A 17,978-nucleotide genomic window follows, 5' to 3' on the forward strand; every position below is an offset into this window, starting at 1 on the left:
TTGCGGACGATGTGAAGTTAATGAGAAGAATCAAATCGGATGAGGATCAGGCAGGACTACAAAGAGACCTGGACAGGCTACAAGCCTGGTCCAGCAACTGGCTCCTTGAATTTAACCCTGCCAAATGCAAAGTCATGAAGATTGGGGAAGGGCAAAGAAGACCGCAGACACAATATAGTTTAGATGGCCAAAGTCTGCAAACCTCACTCAAGGAAAAAGATCTGGGGGTGAGTATAACACCGAGCATATCTCCTGAGGCGCACATCAATCAGATAACTGCTGCAGCATACGGGCGCCTGGCAAACCTACGGATAGCGTTCCGATACCTCAGTAAGGATTCGTTCAAGACTCTGTATACCATTTACGTCAGGCCCATACTGGAGTATGCAGCACCAGTTTGGAATCCACACCTAGTCAAGCACGTCAAGAAATTAGAGAAAGTGCAAAGGTTTGCAACAAGACTAGTCCCAGAGCTACGGGGATTGTCCTACGAAGAAAGGTTGAGGGAAATCGGCCTGACGACACTGGAGGCCAGGAGGGTCAGGGGAGACATGATAACGACATATAAAATACTGCGCGGAATAGACGAGGTGGACAAAGACGGGATGTTCCAGAGATGGGACACAGACACAAGAGGTCACAATTGGAAGTTGAAGACTCAGATGAATCAAAGGGATGTTAGGAAGTATTTCTTCAGTCATAGAGTAGTCAAGCCGTGGAATAGCCTAGAAAGTGAAGTAGTGGAGGTGGGAACCATACATAGTTTTAAGGCGAGGTATGATAAAGCTCATGGAGCAGGGAGAGAGAGGACCTAGTAGCAATCAGTGAAGAGGCGGGGCCAGGAGCTATGAATCGACCCCTGCAACCACAAATAGGTGAGTACAAATAGGTGAGTACACACACACACACACACACACACACACACTCGTGGAGGAGTCACGCGGTTTGAGCTCGTGTTTTGGTGATAATTTCTGACTGTGCCATAAGGAATAGAGTGTGGGATATAGGCGTGTGCACGCATGAGAGTGCATATAATCACTTAAGACCCGAAAAAAGGAAATATAAGTGATCACAGAAAAGAAAACAAAGGAAATAGTTGCTGAGTGTTTAGTGGAGGCCGTTGGAAGGGTGAACGGTTGTGTCAGGCCTAAATAGTGTTGCCATAATAACGCAGTGGGCTATTTTGAAGAATAAGTGCGACTCAAGACCAGGGAGATAAGAGATATGTATAGATGTGTCAGTAAATACAGTGAGTGAAAAAATTAGAAGAGCTAGAGAATATAGTGCATACAGGAAGTTAGTGGAAAAATTACCGAGAAGCATCAAACATCTTCAACTTCTGGGACACAGGACAGACCAGCAACGTTACTCCACTGCCAGCCGCAAGTAATATTCACCTAGTTTGAGTTGCATGGGGTCAATAGTACCTGTCTCTAGCTGGAATTGGGGGTCACTCTCCTCGAGCTATCAGAGTTAGAATAAGCAGCATTTACTGGCATTTAATAGAATTTAGAGGTAGCGGCATATAGGCGAAGCCTAGTGTATTTATTTTTGAACGTAATTTTAAACGCATAAGACTACAGTGGGAACCAAGAGATCGGGTACATATACAATACATATGTAGTACATACGTGGGAAATAAGGACTGTTTACATAAACATATGCACGCACACTTGGTGAGAACAGTACTGTTGTTAGGCACTTGAATAGCTGTAGCACACACACACACACACACACACACACACACACACACACACACACACACACACACACACACACACACACACACACACACACACACACACACACACACACACACACACACACACACACACACACACACACACACACACACAAACATACACATAAACACACACACACATACAGACACACACACACACATATATAGACACACACACACACACATATACAGGATTTACACCTTCCTGTGAAGTGACCCTATAACCCTTCCTTTCCCCCCCATCTCTCTCCCTCTCTCTCTCTCTCTCTCTCTCTCTCTCTCTCTCTCTCTCTCTCTCTCTCTCTCTCTCTCTCTCTCTCTCTCTCTCTCTCTCTCTCTTTCTCTCTCCCCCTTTCTCTCATCCTCTCTCTCATCCTCTCTCTCATCCTCTCTCTCATCCTCTCTCTCTTCTTTTCACTCTTTCTCTCTCTCTTCCTCTCTCTCTTCCTCTCCCTCTCTCTCTCTCTCTTCCCTCTTACTCTCTCTCTTCCTCTTCTCTCTCTCTCTCTTCCCTTGTCACTCCCCCCTCTCTCTTACCTTTTCCCTCTCTCACTTTCTCCCCCTTTTTCCCTTCTTTTCCCCTCCTTCTAGGCTCCCCTTCTCTCTCTCCCTATCTCTCACTCTCTCCCCCTTTTTCTTTTTCTCTTTCTCTCTCTCTTTCATTAAAAAAGAAAAAAAAAAGTTTGGGACTCGCAGGAATCAGGGATCAGATGACAATGGTACTGGTAGGGAGGAATGGATGGAGGAACAGTGGAAAAGGATAGAGCAAGAATGGGAGAGAAAATTAGGAGAGCTTTCTGAAAAAATGGAGAAAGAGCTCTCTGTGAAATGGGAAAAGAGGTTGGAGAAGGAGACGAAGAAATGGGAGGCACAAGTCGAAACTGCAGTAGCCAGGGTAAAGGTCCTAGAATTTGAGGTAAACAGGCTGAAGCAAGTCTCAGGGGTAGTGACCAGAGAAGACACACCATACGATGATGAGAGGCTGAACAGGAAGGAAGGAGATATGAATTATGCTAAGGTCATATCAGCCTGCAAAGAAGGGCCAGTGAGTGGAAGGGAAGAGCAGATGGGTGCAGATGGAGAGGGAGATAGGTCGAATGCTGAGGCACAACCATGCTATCAAGAGCCACTGGAAAAATCAAGGGAGAAAATGACCACATACAGACAGGAACCAGAGTCACAGAGGAAGAGGCAATGGGAGGAGGAAAGGGCAAAATCAGTGATTATCCATGGGCTTCGGGAGAGAGAGGAAAGGACACACACTGAAAGATGGCAGGAAGAAAGAAAGGAGATTGAGAAAATCATCACGGAAATAGGGGGAGAAGACATGGATGAGATTGTAAATTTTCAGAGAATAGGGGGGTACTTGAAGGGGAGAAACCGACCGATCAAGCTGATTCTCAGGACAGAAACAGTGCGGAACAGGATCCTCCAAGAGAAACCACGGTTGAAAAGTTCGGAAGAGTACAAGAAGGTGTTCCTAGACAGAGACAGAACACAGAGAGAAAGCAGCTGAGGGAGAGGACAAAAAAGCGAAAGGAGCTAGGAAAGGAGACAAGAATGGAACCAGCAGAGGTCAGTCAGAGCAGAACAGAGCAGCAAGGGCAAGCACACACACAACTATCCTCAGAACCCCACAACCTATCACACCATCCCAACACACAATACAATCCATACCCACAGCTTCCACCCAACCCCCAACCATAGAATCCCACAGTAAGCTACCAGGTCTCCCACCCCCACAGGCCCCCCAAACCACAGTGTTGGAAAGGAAACTGAAGGTATGGTACACAAACGCTGATGGAATAACAAACAAGTGGGAGGAGTGGCACGAAAGAGTCAAAGAGGCATCACCAGACATCATAGCGATCACAGAAACCAAGCTTACAGGTATGATAACAGATGCCATCTTTCCAGCGGGATACCAGATCCTGAGAAAAGACAGAAGGAACAGGGGGGGGGTGGAGGAGTGGCATTGCTGATCAAACACCGATGGAATTTTGATGAGCTGGAGAGAGGAGACAGCGGAGAAGAAAGTGATTACATAGCGGGAACGCTTCACTCTGGTGGTCCCAAGGTGATAATTGCAGTAATGTATAACCCACCACAGAACAGCAGGAGGCCAAGGCAAGAGTATGATGAGAGCAATAGAGCGATGGTTGACACACTGGCTGCAGTGGCCAGAAGAGCTCATGCATGCAGGACAAAGCTCCTGATCATGGGCGACTTTAACCACAAGGAGATCGAATGGGAGAACTTGGAGCCACATGGGGGCCAAGATACATGGAGGGCTAAGATGATGGAGGTGGTACTGGAAAACTTCATGTACCAACACGTAAGGGACACTACAAGAGAGAGAGGAGAGGATGAACCAGCAAGACTGGACTTAGTATTCACCTTGAGTAGTGCAGATATTGAGGACATCACATATGAAAGACCCCTTGGGGCCAGCGATCATGTGGTTTTGAGCTTCGAATACACAGTAGAGCTACAAGTGGAGGGGGAAGCAGGAAGGCAAGGACAAATGAAACCAAACTACAGGAAAGGGGACTACACAGGAATGAGGAACTTCCTGAATGAGGTTCAGTGGGACAGAGAACTGGCAGGGAAGCCAGTTAATGAGATGATGGAATATGTAGCAACAATGTGCAAGGAGGCTGAGGAGAGGTTTGTACCCAAGGGTAACAGGAATAATGAAAAAGCCAGGATGAGCCCATGGTTCACCCAAAGATGCAAGGAGGCAAAAACCAAGTGTGCTAGGGAATGGAAGAAATATAGAAGGCAAAGGACCCAGGAGAATAAGGAGAGCAGTCGTAGAGCCAGAAACGAATATGCACAGATAAGAAGGGAGGCCCAACGTCAATATGAAAACGACATAGCAGCAAAAGCCAAATCTGACCCGAAGCTGTTATACAGCCACATCAGGAAGAAAACAACCGTTAAGGACCAGGTAATCAGGCTAAGGAAGGAAGGAGGAGAGACAACAAGAAATGACCGTGAAGTATGTGAGGAACTCAACAAGAGATTCAAAGAAGTGTTCACAGAGGAGACAGAAGGGGCTCCAGAAAGACGGAGAGGTGGGGTACACCACCATGTGCTGGACATAGTACACACAACAGAGGAAGAAGTGAAGAGGCTTCTGAGTGAGCTAGATACCTCAAAGGCAATGGGGCCAGATAACATCTCTCCATGGGTCCTGAGAGAGGGAGCAGAGGCGCTATGTGTACCCCTAACAACAATATTCAATACATCTATCGAAACAGGGAGATTGCCTGAGGCATGGAAGACAGCAAATGTGGTCCCAATCTTTAAAAAAGGAGACAGACATGAAGCACTAAACTACAGACCAGTGTCACTGACATGTATAGCATGCAAAATCATGGAAAAGATTGTCAGGAGAAGAATGGTGGAACATCTAGAAAGGAATGATCTCATCACCAGCAGACAACATGGTTTCAGAGACGGGAAATCCTGTGTCACAAACCTACTGGAGTTCTATGACATGGTGACAGCAGTAAGACAAGAGAGAGAGGGGTGGGTGGATTGCATTTTCTTGGACTGCAAGAAGGCGTTTGACACAGTACCACACAAGAGATTAGTGCAAAAACTGGAGGACCAAGCAGGGATAACAGGGAAGGCACTGCAATGGATCAGGGAATACTTGTCAGGAAGACAGCAGCGAGTAATGGTACGTGGTGAGGTGTCAGAGTGGGCACCTGTGACCAGCGGGGTCCCACAGGGGTCAGTCCTAGGACCAGTGCTGTTTCTGGTATTTGTGAACGACATGACGGAAGGAATAAACTCCGAGGTGTCCCTGTTTGCAGATGACGTGAAGTTGATGAGAAGAGTTCAGTCGATCGAAGACCAGGCAGAACTACAAAGGGATCTGGATAGGCTGCAGACCTGGTCCAGCAACTGGCTCCTGGAGTTCAATCCCACCAAGTGCAAAGTCATGAGGATTGGGGAAGGGCAAAGAAGACCGCAGACGGAGTACAGTCTAGGGGGCCAGAGACTACAAACATCACTCAAGGAAAAAGATCTTGGGGTGAGTATAACACCAGGCACATCTCCTGAAGCGCACATCAACCAAATAACTGCTGCAGCATATGGGCGCCTAGCAAACCTCAGAACAGCATTCCGACATCTTAATAAGGAATCGTTCAGGACCCTGTACACTGTGTACGTTAGGCCCATATTGGAGTATGCGGCACCAGTTTGGAACCCACACCTAGCCAAGCATGTAAAGAAACTAGAGAAAGTGCAAAGGTTTGCAACAAGACTAGTCCCAGAGTTAAGAGGTATGTCCTATGATGAGAGGTTAAGGGAAATCAACCTGACGACACTGGAGGACAGGAGAGATAGGGGGGACATGATAACGACTTACAAAATACTGAGAGGAATTGACAAGGTGGACAAAGACAGGATGTTCCAGAGACTGGACACAGCAACACGGGGACACAGTTGGAAGCTGAAGACACAGATGAATCAAAGGGATGTTAGGAAGTATTTCTTCAGCCACAGAGTAGTCAGGAAGTGGAATAGTTTGGGAAGCGATGTAGTGGAGGCAGGATCCATACATAGCTTTAAGCAGAGGTACGATAAAGCTCATGGTTCAGGGAGAGTGACCTAGTAGCGACCAGTGAAGAGGCGGGGCCAGGAGCTTGGACTCGACCCCTGCAACCTCAACTAGGTGAGTACACACACACACACACACACACATGCACGCACGCACACACAGACGACGACAACGACGACGTTTCGGTCCGACTTGGACCATTTACAAACTCTGTAATTGGTCCAAGTCTGACCAAAATGTCGTCGTAGGCTCCTCTTTTCTATGTGCAGGTTATTTATGTAAACTTACTTGCCCTGCTTTTGCACTCGGGAGCCAGATGGGTCACCATATGGTTCCAGAAGAATCATGCCAAGAGTACGCTCCTGGCGAACCTTCTACAAGAACAAAACCATTCCGTTCTTTCTGTATCTTCACAACCTCTCCATAATCCTCCTGAGTATTTTATACTTTATTATCATGTTTTTTTAGTACCCCTCTCTTCTAGTATTGTTAGTATGATTTAATTGCCTCTTAATTTATTTTATGTGTGAGAGAGCTAAATTACCACTGAGATAAGGAAGGCAAACCAACTTTGTCCAAAGATAGGAAGGGTAGCTCCAATTCTTTAGATCAAAGAGTCCCTCACTAGTATCGAGGCAACTCTCTTGAAGGGGTGATAAATTAAGATACATGCAACACTTGGGTATCTTTATTGTGGAAACGTTTCGACACACTGGCTTCATCAGTTCAATACAAAGAAGGGTGAAGATCAGGAGTATGAGGTTATCAGTCGCTCAGCCGGCAGTCAATATTATTGGCCCATCAGTCTTGATACGAATACAGTATATGCGCGAAGAACCCTGGTTATATATTGCATACTTGCTTCACCTTGCCTGTCTACAGTATATAAGCCCCTTCTCACACATGCTGTATTCTTATCAAGACTGATTATCTCAAACTCCTTCTGATCTTCACCCTTCTTTGTATTGAACTGATGAAGCCATTGTGGCAAAATGTTTGCACAATAAATAGACACCCAAGTGTTGCACATATGTCTAATTTATCAACTTGTCAGTTCTCTGAACCATTTATCTACATCCCCTTGAAGGGTCTTAATTCTCTCCTAATAATTCATCATACTCAGTTCCCACAGTAATCTCATTGCATACCATTGGAACTTCTCTAGTTTTTTTTTTTTTACAAGCTTCTTCAGGTGGAGGCTCCACGCTGGTACCGCATACTCCAAAATGGGCCAAATGTACATTGAATAAATGGAATTGGTGATGATGGAGGGGGATACTGACTGTGCTGAGGAATACTGATTTTTTTTTTTTCAACAAGTCGTCCGTCTCCCACCGAGGCAGGGTGACCCAAAAAAGAATAATCAGTATTCTGAGGAATACTGATTATTATAATCAAATCTAAGTGCTAAACCACCAGGGTCATACAGCTCTGTAAGAAATACTGTTTACCTGGAGTTTACCTGGAGAGAGTTCCGGGGGTCAACGCCCCCGCGGCCCGGTCTGCGACCAGGCCTCCTGGTGGATCAGAGCCTGATCAACCAGGCTGTTGCTGCTGGCTGCATGCAAACCAACATACGAGCCACAGCCCGGCTGGTCAGGAACCGACTTTAGGTGCTTGTCCAGTGCCAGCTTGAAGACTGCCAGGGGTCTGTTGGTAATCCCCCTTATGTGTGCTGGGAGGCAGTTGAACAGTCTCAGGCCCCTGACACTTATTGTATGGTCTCTTAACGTGCTAGTGACACCCCTGCTTTTCATTGGGGGGATGTTGCATCGTCTGCCAAGTCTTTTGCTTTCGTAGTGAGTGATTTTCGTGTGCAAGTTCAGTACTAGTCCCTCTAGGACTTTCCAGGTGTATATAATCATGTATCTCTCCCGCCTGCATTCCAGGGAATACAGGTTTAGAACCTCAAGCGCTCCCAGTAATTGAGGTGTTTTATCTCCATTATGCGTGCCGTGAAAGTTCTCTGTACATTTTCTAGGTCAGCAATTTCACCTGCCTTGCAAGGTGCTGTTAGTGTGCAGCAATATTCCAGCCTAGATAGAACAAGTGACCTGAAGAGTGTCATCATGGGCTTGGCCTCCCTAGTTTTGAAGGTTCTCATTATCCATCCTGTCATTTTTCTAGCAGATGCGATTGATACAATGTTATGGTCCTTGAAGGTGAGATCCTCCGACATGATCACTCCCAGGTCTTTGACGTTGGTGTTTCGCTCTATTTTGTGGCCAGAATTTGTTTTGTACTCTGATGAAGATTTAATTTCCTCATGTTTACCATATCTGAGTAATTGAAATTTCTCATCGTTGAACTTCATATTGTTTTCTGCAGCCCACTGAAAGATTCGGTTGATGTCTGCCTGGAGCCTTGCAGTGTCTGTAACGGAAGACACTGTCATGCAGATTCGGGTGTCATCTGCAAAGGAAGACACGGTGCTGTGGCTGACATCCTTGTCTATGTCGGATATGAGGATGAGGAACAAGATGGGAGCAAGTACTGTGCCTTGTGGAACAGAGCTTTTCACCGTAGCTGCCTCGGACTTTACTCTGTTGACGACTACTCTCTGTGTTCTGTTAGTGAGGAAATTATAGATCCATCGACTGACTTTTCCTGTTATTCCTTTAGCACGCATTTTGTGCGCTATTACGCCATGGTCACACTTGTCGAAGGCTTTTGCAAAGTCTGTATATATTACATCTGCATTCTTTTTATCTTCTAGTGCATTTAGGACCTTGTCGTAGTGATCCAATAGTTGAGACAGACAGGAGCGACCTGTTCTAAACCCATGTTGCCCTGGGTTGCGTAACTGATGGGTTTCTAGATGGGTGGTGATCTTGCTTCTTAGGACCCTTTCAAAGATTTTTATGATATGGGATGTTAGTGCTATCGGTCTGTAGTTCTTTGCTGTTGCTTTACTGCCCCCTTTGTGGAGTGGGGCTATGTCTGTTGTTTTTAGTAACTGTGGGACGACCCCCGTGTCCATGCTCCTTCTCCATAGGATGGAAAAGGCTTGTGATAGGGGCTTCTTGCAGTTCATGATGAGTCTGGCCCTGGGGCAGAGTGCATGGGCATGTCATTTATCACCTGTTCGAAGTCATTTGGCGTCAGGATAACATCGGATAGGCTTGTGTTAACCAAATTTTGTGGCCCTCTCATAAAAAATTCATTTTGATCTTCGACTCTCAGTCTGGTTAGCGGCTTGCTAAAAACTGAGTCATATTGGGACTTGAGTAGCTCACTCATTTCCTTGCTGTCATCTGTGTAGGACCCATCTTGTTTAAGTAGGGGCCCAATACTGGACGTTGTTCTCGACTTTGATTTTTCATAGGAGAAGAAATACTTTGGGTTTCTTTCGATTTCATTTATGGCTTTTAGTTCTTCCCACGATTCCTGACTCCTATAAGATTCCTTTAGCTTGAGTTCGATGCTTGCTATTTCTCTGACCAGTGTCTCCCTACGCATTTCAGATATATTGACCTCTTTTAGCCGCTCTGTTATTCTTTTCCGTCGCCTGTAAAGGGAGCGCCTGTCTCTTTCTATTTTACATCTACTCCTCCTTTTTCTTAGAGGAATAAGCCTTGTGCATACATCGAGTGCCACCAAGTTAATCTGTTCTAGGCATAAGTTGGGGTCTGTGTTGCTTAGTATATCTTCCCAGCTTATATCGGTTAGGACTGAGAGGTACTGAGTGTATGCTGAGGGATACAAGTGTTGAAGCATGTTAATGTATATTGTTCTGTATGTCACCAGCTACCACAAGTTCACACCTTGATATAATTGCTATTATAATTAATATTATATTCAGATAAGCACTAAATCCATAAGGGATTCATATAGAGTGGGAGGAACAGAAGGTAGTCAGGTTTGATCCAAGGAAAGGAAGCCCATGTCCAATTCCTTGATCAAGAGTCATTGAGCATGGACACAGGGGTCATCCCACAGTCACCATAAACAACAGACATAGCCCCATTCCACAAAAGTGGCAGTAAAGCAATTGCAAAGAATTACAGACTGATAGCACCTACGTCCCACATCATAAAAAAAATCTTTGAAATGGTTCCCAGAAGCAAGATCACCACTCATTTAGATACCCATTGCCCCTGCCTCTCATAACTACTGGACCACTAGGACATGATCTTGAATGCTCTGAAGGACAAAAAAAATGCAGATGTAGTATACACAGACTTTGCGAAAGCCTTCGACAAATGTGATCATGGTGTAATAGTACACAAAATACATGATAAAGGAATAACAGAAAAAGTGGGTAGATGGATCTATAACTTCCTAACAAAGAGAACACAAAGAGTAATAATAAACACTAAAGTCAGAGGTAGCTACAGTGAAAAGCTCTTGTTCCACAAGGTACAGTACTCACTCCCATCCTGTTCCTCATCCTTATATCTGACACAGACATATGTAAGCAGATGATACCCGAAGTTGCATGACAGTGTCATCCATCGAAGATACTGCAAATCTCCCAGCGGACATTAATCAAATCTTTAAATGGGCCACAGAAAACTATGAAGTTCAATGAAGACAAATTCCGATTACTCTGCTATGGAAAACTTGAGGAAATAAACTCTGTATCGGAATATAAAACAAATTCCAACCACACAATAGAACGAAAAACTAATGCGAAGGGCTGGGGAGTGATAATGTCATAGAATCTCACTTTCAAAGATTACAACAATGTATCTGCCACATCTACTAGGAAAATCATAGGATGGGTAATGAGAACCTTCAGAACTAGAGATGCAAAGCCCATGATGATTCTCTTCAAATCACTTGTTCTCTCTAGGCTGGAATATTGCTGTACACTAATGCCCCTTTTAAAGCTGGTGAAATTGCAGACCTTGAGAACATACAGAGAACTTTCACAGCACGAATAAGCACGATAACGCGCCTAAATTACTGGGAACGGTTGAAGTCCCTTGATTTGTACTCCCTGGAATGCAGATGAGAAAGATATATGAAAATATACACTTGGAAAATCCTAGAGGAACTAGTCCCAAATCTGTACACAAAAATCGCATGCTACAAAAGCAAGACCTGGTAGGAGAAGCAACATCCCCCCCAATGAAAAGCTGGGGTGCCAAGAGTACACTGAGACAATACAGTGAGTGTCAGGGGCCCAAGACTGTTCAACTGCCTCCCAACATACATAAGGGGGATCACTAATAGACCCTTGGCTGTCTTCAAGGAGCTGGACAGGCACCTAAAGTCCATACTTGAACAGCCAAGCTGTGATTCGTACATCAGTTTATGTGCAGTCAGCAGTAACAGCCTGGTTGATCAGGCTTTAATCCACCATGAGGTCTGGTGATGGACTGGGCCGCAGGGGCATTTACCCCCGAAACCCCCTCCAGGTATACCTTAGTTTATGGCTATATATTACTTCATGTTTTACCTCTTGGTGGTGCATCTTCCTCGTCAGTTTTCTCATATTCTTTTATAACAGTTTAGAAGTGTTCCTGGCTTTATGCAGTAGATGTATTCCCAGTCCTTGGCAGTTGTACCAGGTTCAGTCAGCCAACCAACATTTAATGGTGCATAATAAGAATCCTTAGAAAACTTTTCTCTCTCTCTCTCTCTCTCTCCTCCCTTCTTTTTGCCACACTGCCCCTCCCTAACCAAGGTAAGGTGGCTTCATCCCCAAAGAAAGGAAACATTCACCCTCATTAATTCAAGAACTGTCTTGCCAAAAGTGAGCAGATACAGTATCATGATACAAATGACCCTCCGATTATTATAATAACTAAGCACTAAACCCACAAGGGTCATACAGCACTGTTTGACCCTCCAAACAATGGTAACATCCCCACTCCTTCTTCAGAGTGCAGGAGTTAGTTTTCAATCTTTATTATGCAACCCATACTCTGTGGGCTAGGGTCTCCTGTAACTCGATTGGTAGAGCACTCAAGCTTACACAATGATGTCCATGGGTTGATCCCCGGTATGGGTGGAAACATTAGAGCATTTCCTTAAGACACCTGCTGTCCCTGTTCACCTAGCAGTAAGTAGGTACCTGGGTGTTAGTAGACTGGTGTGAGGTCGCATCCTAGGGACAAAATTAACTTAAAATTGCCCGAAATACTCTGCATAACCAGTGGCTTTCTTTGCACTATGTCATTGATGTCAGCTAGGTCTTTATCATTATTAATTGTACCATGATGAAGGGGATGTTGCAGTTATTTGAATTGTGATGTCAGTGCACTTCTTGCAAGGCAGCTATTGAATGAATAATGGTTAATGCTTCCTGTTTTTTAGGGCACCTACTTCAGTGAGAGACAGCCTGTGTGGTACAAACAATGCATTTTGCAACTGCACATATTGCATTTATCACACACAGAGTTATCAATAGACATGGGACATCACATAATACTGTACCAAATTCACATAAAATAAGCTTGCATATTAAAGACTCATAATTTGTAATATTTTAAAGTTAAGAATTATTCTAAGTCTGCCCGAAATGCCTAGCCATGCTAGGTGTTCTAGTGGCCCCCTCTGTAATTAGTATTTTACTACATGTAAACCACAGAATAACCAAATTCTGTAAACTCAGCATTGTAATCCTTATAGAGAATAAACTTTGAATTTGAATTTGAAAAAAGGAGAAATCTGTATGAGATTATGTAATTAAATCAGGGTAATAGGGGTATTAGAATCTCTTGTGAGGTGGAATAATGGTTAAAAATAACTATACCTTTATTTCTTAAAACACAAGCTGTATTTTGAATTTATTCTGTTACACAAGTCTAAGAAAAAAGAGTAAGTGGTTGAAATATCAGAACAGGTACTCACTCACTCACTCACACTCTCACTCTCACTCTCACTCTCTCACTCTCTCTCACTCTCTCACTCACTCTCTCACTCTCTCTCTCTCGCTCACTCTCACTCTCACTCACTCTCACTCACTCTCACTCACTCTCACTCACTCTCACTCACTCTCACTCACTCTCACTCACTCTCACTCACTCTCACTCACTCTCACTCACTCTCACTCTCACTCTCACTCACTCTCACTCTCTCTCTCTCTCTCTCTCTCTCTCTCTCTCTCTCTCTCTCTCTCTCTCTCTCTCTCACTCTCTCTCACTCTCTCTTTCTCTCTCTCACTCTCTCTTTCTCTCTCACACTCTCACTCTTTCTCACACTCTCTCACTCACTCTCTCACTCACACTCTCTCACTCACACTCTCTCACTCACACTCTCTCACTCACACTCTCTCACTCACACTCTCTCACTCACACTCTCTCACTCACACTCTCTCACTCACACTCTCTCACTCACACTCACTCACACTCTCTCACTCACACTCTCTCACTCACACTCTCTCACTCACACTCTCTCACTCACACTCTCACTCACACTCACTCACACTCACTCACTCACACTCTCTCACTCACACTCTCTCACTCACACTCTCTCACTCACACTCTCTCACTCACACTCTCTCACTCACACTCTCTCACTCACACTCTCACTCTCTCTCACACATACACACAGGGCCAGGAGTTGTGACTCGATCCCTGCAACCACAAATAGGTGAATGAATACACACATGCACATGTATGCACACATACGTACGTACATACGTACGTATGCGCGCGCATGCACATGCACACACACACACTACAGTGTCCTGTGGCCTGGTAGGTAACACTCTCACCTCACACACAGTGTTAGTGGTTCGATCCCCGACAAGGTTGGAAAAACTGGCCATGTTTCCCTGTTCACCTAGCAAGCAAGTAGGTACCTGGGTTAGTCGACTGGTGTGGGTCGCATCCTGGAGGACGAGAGTGAAGGACACAATGGAAATAAGACAGACAGTCCTCAATGAAACACTGACTTTCTTCGGTTATTTTGAGTGGCTAACCCTCCGGGGTTAAAAGTCCAAACAAAATTTTATCTATCACACACACAGTTCCTGCAACTAAATACCTATAAACTATAAACTGTATTTGCATTATATGGTCAAAGTGTAATAAGACAATGTGTATCACAGTCAATAACAATGAAAATCTAAGAACATCAATACAAACATAGCAACAACACTGACATCAAATACAACACACACATTTAATTAAACAGGTGACACTCTGTTAAACTTCTCATGTATAATTATAATGTACCAGGACTAACAATATACAATATAAACTTTCTACAAGAATAATATGAAGGCATGCACATTTAGAATATTTGTGTTACAAACAATAAGACTTAACTTTTATTACAAATATTAGCTGATGAATAAAGACACAAATACAGTAAAATTTGTTTCTTTAATGACAACATTTCACATACAGTTTGCTTTATCAAGTCACTTTGGTAACTTGAAAAAGTCCACTATGTGGGTGAAACACACATTTAGAAAGGATCACATTACTGCATTTGTGTATTCGTCGTGTCGGTTCAGCCTCTCCTCACTTAGCAACACACTCATCTACCAACTTCTCGGACTTACGACAGGCTCTCTGACCAGTATTCATATGTAAATAATGTATATTAGATCTGATTTCCTCTATTCTGTTTATTTCAATATACATACAGTACACTACTACTATATAAACATTTAAAAATACAGTGGACCCCCAGTTATCGTAATTAATCCATTCCAGAGAGAGTGACTAAACCCGAGTCTGACGATTTCCGAATTCATTTTTCTCATAAGAAATAATGCAAATCTGATTAATCCATTCCAGACACCCAAAAGTATTAACAAAAATTATTTTTTACAGATTATAGATTTACATACAGAAAAAATGAGAAATCGAGTATAAAACAATAATATCACACTTACCTTTAATGAAGACTCTTGTTGGTGTATGGAAGATGGGAGGAGGGGAGAGGGTTAGAGTGATGTTCCTCCACAAATGTTTGCACCTCACTCCACTTTGCACAAATGTCCTTAATCTTTGAAGAAGGCACTTTTCCCTCTCTCTCTTTCTCCTCCTCTGAAGCAATTTTCTCAGCTAGTGTACATAAGAACGTAAGAAACCAGGAACACTGCAGCAGGCCCTTTGGCCCATACTAGGCAGGTCCTTCACAAACCATCCCACTAACAGAATATTTGCTCAACCCAATTTTCAATGCTTCCCAAGCAATAAGCTTTGATAATCCTCGAAAAGGTTGGAGGGAGGGGGTAAAGGAGGTTTTGTGGGCGAGGGGCTTGGACTTCCAGCAAGCGTGTGTGGGCATGTTAGATAGGAGTGAATGGAGACGAATGGTATTTGGGACCTGATGAGCTGTTGGAGTGTGAGCAGGGTAATATTTCGTGAAGGGATTCAGGGAAGCCTGTTATTTTATATAGCCGGACTTGAGTCCTGGAAATGGGAAGTACAATGCCTACACATTAAAGGAAGGGTTTCCGATATTGGCAGTTTGGAGGGATATGTTGTGTATCTTTATATGTATATACTACTTCTAAACTGTTGTATTCTGAGCACCTCTGCAAAAACAGTGATTATGTGTGAGTGAAGTGAAAGTGTTGAATGATGATGAAAGTATTTTCTTTTTGGGTCACCCTGCCTCGGTGGGAGACAACTGACTTGTTTAAAAAAAAAAAAAAAATATTCTATTCATTCATGCACAGGTCCCATTCAAATCAAATTGTGTGTGGGGCAGTACCCTGGCTAGTGTGTGGGGCAGTGCCCTGGCTGGTGTGTGTGTGGAGAAGTACCCTGGCTGGTGTGTAGGGAAGTACCCTGGCTGGTGTGTGGGAAAGTGTCCTGGTTGGTGTGTTCTTTCTTGAATTCTATTGTGTTTATAGCCTTCTTTACCAAAGGGCTGGCACTAGGAGCTTTCTTTTGGCCCATGGTGGCTTATTTAGCAGTTGCAAGCACTAAAAAGAATGGAATATTATGAAATGTATCGTATGAACGTGTAGGATCACGCTCACTGGCTGATACACAATGACACACTGACTGTAAATGGTGTGTCGGGCCACTCGGACGTGTTCGGGACAAATGACTATTACCGAGCTAAATGACGATCACCGAGCCAATATTTTGATGAAAAAACGTTACTATTTCCAAATACTGTATTAAGAAATCCGATGACTACGAAATCCAGGGGTCCACTGTTTACCAGAAATGTTATAAATGGTGCATAGGTGACAGTAAAACAATATCAAAGATGGTTGACACAAACCCACTACCATTATAGTATGCTCCTCACTTAGCAATGAATTCGTCTAATGACGTGGTCTTTGGAACAGAACTCTGTCGTTAAGTGAGGAAAGGCTGTATTTGATACCATTTATATATATATATATATATATATATATATATATATATATATATATATATATATATATATATATATATATATATATATATATATATATATATATATATATATATATATATATATATATATATATATATATATATATATACATGTATACATATACATACATACATATATACATACACATACATACATATATATGTATATATATATATAATATATATAATATATATATATATATATATATATATATATACAGTGGTCCCTCAATAATCGTCCGTAATCCGTTCCTGGAAGTGGGACTATTATCGAAATGGACGATTTACGAATCAATTTTCCCCATAAGAAATAATGTAAATTCAATTAATCCGTTCCTGACACCCAGAAGTATTAAAGCAAAAAATTTTTTTACATGAAATATAGATGTAGTACATAAACAATACAGTGGCACATGATGAATTAAACATTAACAGAATAACACTTACCTTTATTGGCGATTCTTCTTTGTGTATGGAAGACTGGAGAAGGAGACTGATTGGATGAATTACTGTTTGGAAGGGGAATCCCCTCCCATCAACACCTTGGGTACCAATTGCTTTTCTGGGGTTACTTCTCTTCTCTGTTTCTTAATGCCACTAGGACCACCTTGAGAGTCACTGGAGTCCTGTCTCGCAAAAAAAACTGTCCAGAGAGCTCTGTTTCTGGCGTCTCTTTAAAACTTCCCTAAAATGGGCCAAGACTCTGTCACTGTACAAGTTGCCGATATGGCTTGCAACATCCTTCTCTGGGTGATGTTTCTCCATAAATCTTTCCATCCTACCCCACATTTCAAAAATCTCCTTAATTTCTGAAGAAGGCACCTTCCTCCATCTCTCTTCCTCCTCCTCTGCAGCAAGATTCAGAGCTGCCATCTGTTGCTGTTCCTGCTGAAGCTCTTGCAGCTCCTCAGTGGTTAGCTCTTTGTTGTGGTCCTCCACCAACTCTTCCACATCCTCCAAACTCACATCCAACCCCATGGAAGCCCCCAGTGCCACAATGGATTTAACAACTGACATAGGCTCATCAGGGTCAGCCCCAAACCCTTCAAAATCCCTCTTGTGGACACAATCTGGCCACAATTTTCTGCAAGCAGAGTTCAAAGTCCTGGTAGTCACTCCCTCCCAAGCCTTACCTATAAGGCTTACACAATGGAGAATACTGAAATGTTCTTTCCAAAAATCTCGTAGGGTCAAGTGAGTGTCTGAGGTCACATTCAAGCACCTTTCAAACATTGCTTTGGTGTAGAGTTTTTTAAAGTTTGCAATGACCTGCTGGTCCATGGGTTGGAGGAGAGGAGTGGTATTCGGGGGCAAGAACTTTACTGTGATGAACCCAAACTCCTTCAGAATTAGGTCATCCAAGTTTGGAGGATGAGCA

The sequence above is a fragment of the Cherax quadricarinatus genome, chromosome 1, assembly GCF_038502225.1.
Source record: "Cherax quadricarinatus isolate ZL_2023a chromosome 1, ASM3850222v1, whole genome shotgun sequence".
In the NCBI taxonomy this organism is placed as follows: Eukaryota; Metazoa; Arthropoda; class Malacostraca; order Decapoda; family Parastacidae; genus Cherax; species Cherax quadricarinatus.